Source organism: Choloepus didactylus, chromosome 16 (assembly GCF_015220235.1).
Source record: "Choloepus didactylus isolate mChoDid1 chromosome 16, mChoDid1.pri, whole genome shotgun sequence".
Classification (NCBI taxonomy): Eukaryota; Metazoa; Chordata; class Mammalia; order Pilosa; family Megalonychidae; genus Choloepus; species Choloepus didactylus.
The window spans coordinates 83,825,522-83,834,000 of NC_051322.1; the positions used below are offsets into that span (position 1 = coordinate 83,825,522).

At 38.1% G+C, this 8,479-nt stretch overlaps 1 pseudogene; it reads left to right on the forward strand.

Moving 5' to 3' along the window:
• Positions 1-3,143, forward strand: part of LOC119511401 — a 56,319-nt pseudogene extending 53,176 nt beyond the window's left edge.
• Positions 3,144-8,479: the final 5,336 nt, after the last annotated feature.

Consider the following 8,479-nt stretch of genomic DNA (forward strand, 5'->3'; position numbering starts at 1 on the left):
TGGATTGGATTTTATAAATGGGATTCATTAGGTTACAACTTTACAGTTCTAAGGCCAACAAAGTGCCCAAACTAAAGCATCAAAAAGGATACCTTCAGGAAAGAAAGGTGGATGGTATCCAGAACACCCCTGTCAGGTGGAAAGGCACAAGGCTGGAGTCTGCTCTTCCTTTGCTCCTTGGTTCTGGTTTCAAAATAGCTTTCTCCAAAATGTCTCTGGGCTTCTGTCTCTTGTAGTTTCTGTCTCTCACTTCCTGTGCATCCTTGCTTCCTCTTCCAGGACATTTCTCTCTAAGCATCTGGGGGTTCTCTCTTAGCATCTTTGGTACAAACTCTATGCTTCATCTCTCATTTTAGCATCTTCAAATATACATTTATTTGCATCTCCAACAACTCAAGTTTCTGGGTCTGTGTGGGATCTCAGCTCTCTAAAGGACTCTGGTGATCTAATTAAGAACAAGCCTGAATGGATGTGGTCACACCTCCAGAGAAAAAACACAATAAAAGATCTCACCCAACAAGACTGGCTCTTCTGGGGTCCAAAAGAGTTTCAATCTTGCACAGTATCCAAATCCACTAGGGAAAGTTCTGAAAATTAGTGTCAAGGGGGTTGAGAGAGTGGTCTTTCCAGAACCTCAAGGTGCTCAACCAAGATGATTTATAACAAGTGCATACAAAAAGCCAAGGGAGGATAGAGCAGGAATGGAGTGAGGGTCCAGATAGGTCTTGCAGGACCTATGCTAGATCATAAATGAAAAATTCATAAATCTGAGAATTTACACAATGTTTATGTGCATGAGAAGACCAAAATCCACATGCAGTATGATTTACAGATACCTATATTTTTACTATTCTAATTTGCATTTATTTCATTAATAAGGCTAATTTTTTCCATTTCCCATTTGTATTTTTCCTTCTATTAATCCTTTATATCATTACCCCATTTTTCTATTACAGATTGTCACTTTTTCCCTCATTGATTTAGAAGAACACTTTAGGCCTCTGCTGCCTCTGCTGTCACCTCCTCCACCAGAGCCATTCACTGCTGTGTGGGGAGAGTGAGGCAGGGCTGCTGGGGCCACCATGTAGCCTGACTCAGTGAATGAGTACAAGACTATTGAGCTCATGTTGCCAGAGTGTATTTCTGGCATTTTTTTGAAGAAAGCTGGATACCATAAACAGAAAGAATCTTGGAGGATGCTTGACTGCTATCTTCTCTCAGACTAGTCTGAAAGAGAATACACCCATTCATTCTGGATTGGTGGATCTGAAGTACAAAATATTTTCCAGATAATGGAACATCATCTGTGATCATCTCCAGAAAGATTAAAGACTTGTTTATTAAATATTTTGATCAATACCCTGAATCAGATCAAGTGGAATTTGTGGAACATTTTCACTATCAGCATGGCTGTATTAACTCTTACCTGAAACCCAAGTTGCAGCAGGAGTTTATTACTGCTTTACCAGAGCAAGGCTTAGATCACATAGCAAAAAACGTTCTTTCCTACCTGGGTTCCATGTCTCTGTGTGCAGCAGAGCTAGTTTGTAAAGAATGTCAATGAGTGATCTCAGAAGGAATTCTTTGGAAGAAGATGATTGAATGAATTGTATGCACAGATCCTCTATGAAAGAGACATTTGGAAAAAAGAGGGTCAGTACCTTTTTAAAAACAGACCCACAGATGGCTCTCCCAATTCATTTTGTATGTCATTATACCCAAAGTTCATCCATGATATAGAGACTATAGAATCTAACTGGTGGTGTGGATGACACAACTTGCAGAGGATTCAGTGTCACTCTGAAAATAGTAAAGGTGTCTACTGTTTACAGTACGGTGATAAAAAAATATCAGTGGCCTATGAGATAATTCTATTAAGATTTGGAATAAAACCAGCTTGGTATATTTGAAAGTGTTAATGGGACACAGAGGCTCTGTCCTTTGTCCCCAGTATGATGAACATGTCATTGTAACTGGCTCTTCAGTCTCTACTGTAAGAGTCTGGGGTGTGAACAAAGGTGAAGTTCTGCATATGCTGATCCACCACAATAAGAGTGTATTATTCTTACAGTTCAGAAATGGACTCATGGTGACCTGTTCCAAGGACCACTTCATCACCATGTGGGACATGGCTTCTGCCACTGATATCACTTTATGCCATGTTCTGGTTAGCCACTGCACTTCTGTCAATGTGGTAGATTTTGTTGATAAGTACATCATGTGTTCCTCTGGTGACAGAACCATCAAAGTGTGAGGCATGAGTACCTGTGAATTTGTTTGTACTCTGAATGGACACAAGTAAGGCAGGGTTCAGCTAGTTGTTAGTGGATCATCAGATAATACCATTAGGCTATGGGATATTGAATGTGGCACCTGTTTAAGAGTCCTAGAGGGACATGAAGAATTGGTCCACTGCATTCACTTTGATAACAAGAGGATTGTCAGCAGGGTCTATGATGGGAAAATTAAAGTTTGGAAATTGCAAGCCACTCTTGACCCCTGCACACCAGCAAATAGTTTGTGTTTGTGCATGTTGGTGGAACATTCTGGTCATGTGATTCAGCTTCAGTTTGATGACTTTCAGATCATCAGCAGCTCTCATGATGACAATATTTTGATTAGGGATTTCTTAACTTTGCCTCCCAGTGCCCAGAATGAGATGCACTCTCCTTCCAAAACATACATTACACCTCCAGATAACAGTCTGCACTTTTACCCACTTCAGGGATTCCTAGTCTTGAACTACTGGCTACATGGCTACCAAATGCCTATGGGAGTTCATTCACAACTGAGTTAAGAAACTGCTATTGGTTCTAGATGCTGGGTAGATGCAAAGCAGCTTAACTCTTCAAGTAAGTTACCTATTTTTGAATCATGGAGAGACTGAAAGACTTTGAGCACCATGGGAAAATCAACACATGAAACACAATGATTTTTATGTTATTATTTATAAGATATCTGTTGTCACATTTTCATTAGTAGCAACATAATCCATAGCCTTCTTATACATGAGTTTAGGAGATGAGGGCCTTCCCCTGTTTCTCTTAGAGTAGACTACATGTTTCTCTTGGTTGAACTGGGGGAGGTGTTTCCAGGTGAAGGATTGGGTATATATGATAGGGCAAATTTTGATTCTCATGGCTTCTTGGTTCATCCTCAGCTTGGATGTTTAGTGCTTGGACTGTCTGAGAGTGAAAACCCAGAGGAGATTTTTGGTGGCAGAACTACTGACAATGAAACCAGTGGTGAGTAGTGGGAATTGCTATTTCTACTGAAATTTAACCATTTCCAAGACATGCAGATTTACCATACTGGTCTGGCACATTCTAAGTACACTCATGGTATACTCACATATTTGAGATCCACTGTGTATACCCAGGACTCTGCTCTAATTATGGTGGGCAAGGAAGTGGGTAAGAAATAATCTTCTATCCACCATTTACACTAATTTGTTCAGTCTCTATTAAAGCTGTGTATTCACAGAAGAGATATGAGAGGATTTATTTCCTTCATGCATCCTATGGCCTCAGTGTGGAAATAATTCACTCATTCACTATTTTAGTTGTATTGCTGTGCTTAGGATTGTGGTGAACATAAGGGATAGAGATGAGAAATTGCACAACTTAGTCCAATAGGGAGGCAGTTCATCAGATGAGCTCAATGAGTCCAGTGTTATGAATGCTGGGGTCAGGACTATGCTCTGTTCAGGAAAGCACAAGAAAGAGGACAGTAAAGGCAGTGAAAAGGAATGTATTTATTTTGTCCAATATTTCTTACAGTTTTGAGAGAATATTTTCACATTTTGAAAACATGTTTGAAATTCTCATTACCATCTTGTCCCCAGTTAACCATTTTCTCTCTTTTAAAAAACATTTGTACAACTTTGTAAGTGGAAGCAATGAACAGGTAATATTGTTTCCTTATTTTAAGCTGTGCACATAGGAGGAGTATTGTATGTATAGTAAAATTTTAGGACCATTGAAAATATTTGAAGAACTATCAAGAGAGCAACAAATAACAAGTTTATTTTTCACTGAACAGAATCAAGATGAGTATACAAGAGACACAATGCAAGCTTCAGTTTGGAGGTTGAGTAATTATTGAGTATAGGAAGTCACCCTAGGACTGTCATTTAGTATAGTAGTCTCAGGGGCCCTGGTTTTCCCTACTAAACAGCTTACCCTCATATCTCATAATAAAAACCTGAGTTTTTAGTGTTAAAAGAGGAAAAATACTATTTTGAAGTTCTGTATAAAGACTATACACTTCAGCAGAATTATGTACTTTGCTTCAGGTATATCTTCCATTATAATGAATAATAGATTTATCACTTTTACTTAACAAATGTTGATTACATAAGAATCATCAGCTCATTGGAGTTTTGTTGCATTTTGTTAAACCATTTCCTAGATAGGGAAACAGAGGTCATTGCAGATGCCTCAAATTGGTGAAGTTGGATTTTATATTTATATCTGACTGCACATCAGATATTACATAATTGGGGAGTGTAAGAATAATACATGAAAAAGTAGTTCATTATTCCAAGACCCTAGGGAGAGAGGGTTGCCATGTGGAGCCAGTGAGAAACATGTACAGCCCTGGTTCTGTGTGAGCAGCACACAACTGAGCAAAAGGGAACCTTGATATTGTGCTTTTAATATGGGCCAAAAGTGTAAGTTAGCATATTTTCCACAGGAGTCAGTGATTGGTTAGTTTAATGCAAAAGCCTGTGAAAAGTGAAGGGTACTCATGGACCCAGGTTTGTGGGGATGATTACCTTACAATTTGGGACCACCTGTGTATTCTGGGTGAAGCATGTCAGTGATGAGGCAGGTGACCAAAGATTTAGGTTTGAAACTTGGGGAGTTATGTCTGCAGGGATGGAAAATTGTTAGCTAGCCCAAATGTCAGTGTTAAGGCAAGTGTCTCAGCCAAAATAAGATGGATTCTGAGGCATAACACAAAATATCCCTTATGATGAGTCTGTGGATTTACTTGAATTTGATGAAAGAGATTTAGTTATGCATTCTCAAGAGAAAATTTTATGACCACCATCTGGAAGTTATTATCAGAGTTTTTTGGCAAATTTTCAGGTTATATCATTGCACATGTTTTGCAATATTGCCTTATGGTGATGTTTTCTGTATTCAGAGTGTATATGTCTCTGTGAGTGTATCTGATAAATGCTGGATAAGCAGTAAGAATGATCTAACTGGAATCCCAAACACAGTTTGAGCATTTTGTACACAACCACCACCCTTCCTCAGGGCTCTCATTTCATCCAATGTCCTCTGGCATTGACTGAACCAAAATGCCTTATGTCATTTTAGGAATCAGTGACCTTCAATGATGTAGCTATCAACTTTACCAAGGAAGAGTGGGTCATGCTGGACATGAACCAGAGAAAGATGTTCAGAGATGTTATGCTAGAGAATATCAATAATCTTGTGTTCGTGGGTGAGTTTCTCAAAATATTCTGTCTATATACAGCTATCTATTCATCCATTCATCCATCTACTTAATCCAGCATCAAGCTGTTCAAGTATCAAGGCAATGGCCCCATGTGCCACACTGATCTCTACTCTGATTCTTTCATAACTCTTATGGGTACTTAAAAGAGACTTTGTGTTTTTGTTTATTCCTTATGTCTTATGTGTCCCACCAGTGGCATGTGATTTTGTGCTCTAAAATTTCAGGTCTTTCTTGCTGCTCAATCTCTAACAGTAATAACAATGTGAGAATGCAATAAATTTTATTTCTATTGACAAAATAGATACTCTGTAGATAATTATTATCCCCTAGGGACTGTAGTGAAGTTTTGGCACATAGAAGACATACTGTTTTCCACATGGAACGTAGATTGTTTTGGTTGAGCTTATGTTTATTGGATGCTTTTATTAAATATACTTCAACCATTGTGGAATCATAATTTCTCCTGATATGAAAATATTGAGGATACTGTAGTCCATGAATTTAGGCATGGGCATCAATATATCCTTAGTGTTTTTCACTGAAGGTCAAGATCATCATTTGCAGGAAAAGGACTTTCAATATACTATATTTAAATTATACTTCCTTGTGATGTTCATAAGAGCTTACTTTCTGTTCCTCATAGTCTGCCCTGGACTTGATTATCATGAACCTATATCACTATAGATCTCAAAATCTATGCTTCTGTTTCTCATAAATAGGGTATCAGTTCTGCATATCAGAAGTGCTTTCACAGTCAGAACAAGGAGAACTGTGGAGAGAAGGATTAAGGTTTCTCCAAGTACAGAATCCAGGTGAGTTCCTACATGTATCAATTTCTATTCAAGAATCCATCTGTGATTTCCTTTCAATTAGGGAAAGGATATTTGTCTACTTACAGGAGTTAAACTTTCCCATAATGGCCTGTGTTTGGTCCTCCTGTTTGAGGATTTTCCCTTTCTTTACCACTGAATATCCCATCTTCTTATTTTCCATTACTTTAATGCTGAAAATATTTTATTTGTCGATTCCCAGAAAAATGTTTCTACCTCCTAAAGTACATGTTAATTTTACATTGTTATCCAATCTAAATGACAGTATTTGAAAAATAATCACATGATAATTGAGGGTTTTCAAATATTTCATTCTGTTTATGCCTCTCTATAATGCTTTTAAAATTGTTCCAGGCAGGGAGAATGACCATAGAAAAGAAGAAATGATAACCATGCAGCATATCTCTAAGACTGACACATATACTAACAAGACAAAGGTAAGTTTCATGATTGTGAGCATTTGTCTCCCAATTAGAGAGATAGGATTGAATAATTTAAGAGATCATCAAAATCACCTGAGTAATTATAGATGGTATTGTTCACTCTCCTATCAAAAAGTTGCAGATACCTTCAATTAAGCCAAAAATTAACCTGAGCTCAAAACCATAACCTGAAGTCTTATAAAAGGACCATTGCATAAACATGGTTCATATACCTATTCTTTGAAACACAATGAAGTTTTCAAAATTAATTATGTAGCTCTGCAGTTGAGATGATACAAAAGATAAATTCTGTACATACAAGAATGTGGTACCCCATGTACATGGAACTATTACAATGAAGGATAACTGGAGACTCTCTGGATGATTAGACTGGAGAACTATGTTAATAAATATATATGCACACATTGTTAACAGTCTCTCATCATTTATATCAGCAGATTTCTCACAATGAAGAGGATCCCTTTGAAAGTAATGATTTTGGAGAATACTTGACTCACTCCAAAATGACTGACATGGGAAAGAAACCCAATGTAAACAAACAATTTCAAAGAGTTCTCAATTATCATTCATTCATTGGTCAAAATAAGAAAATTCAAACTGGATGTAAGTCATATAACTGTCATCTATGTGGAAAAGTCTTCAGAAGTAGTTCTGGCCTTAGACAACTTGAGAAAATACACACTGGAGAAAAGCCACATGGCTACCATCTATGTGGGAAAGACTTCAGCGGTAGTTCTATCCTCAGAGAACATGAAGGAATTCACATTGTGGAGGATCCATATGTCTGCCATGTATGTGGAAATTCCTTCAGTCAAAGTTTTAAACTTAGGCAGCATGAAAGAATTCACAATGTGGAGAAACTATATGCCTGCCACAGATGTGGGAAAGATTTCATGGATAGTACCACCCTCAGACAATGTGAGAGAACTCATACTAAAGCAAAAGCATCTGTCTGCCATGTATGTGGGAAAGACTTCACTGATAGTTCTACACTCAGACAACATGAGAAAACTCACACTGGGGAGAAACCATATGTCTGCAATACATGTGGGAAATCCTTCAATTGTTGTGGTACCCTTAGGCGACATGAAAGAATTCATACTGGGGAGAAACCATATGTCTGCAGTATGTGTGGGAAATCCTTCAGTCATTGTAGTACACTTAGGCAACATGAAAGAATTCACACTGGGGAGAAGCCAAATATCTGCAGTATATGTGGGAAATCGTTCAGTTATTGGAGTAACCTTAGGCGTCATGAAAGAATTCACACTGGGGAGAAACCTAATGTCTGCAATATATGTGGGAAATCCTTCAGAGGTTGTGGTGCCCTTAGACAACATGAAAGAATTCACAATGGGGAGAAACCATATCTCTGCAGCATGTGTGGAAAATCCTTCAGTCAATGTGGTACACTTAGGCAACATGAAAGAATTCACACTGGAGAGAAGCCCAATATCTGCAATATATGTGGGAAATCCTTCAGTTATTGGAGTAACCTTAGACGACATGAAAGAATTCATGCTGGGGAGAAACCTAATGTCTGCAATACATGTGGGAAATCCTTCAGTTGTTGTGGTGCCCTTAGGCAACATGAAAGAATTCACACTGGGAAGAAACCATATGTCTGTAGTATGTGTGGGAAATCCTTCAGTCATTCTGGTACCCTTAGGCAACATGAAAGAATTCACACTGGGGAGAAACCATATGTCTGCAGTATGTGTGGGAAATCCTTCA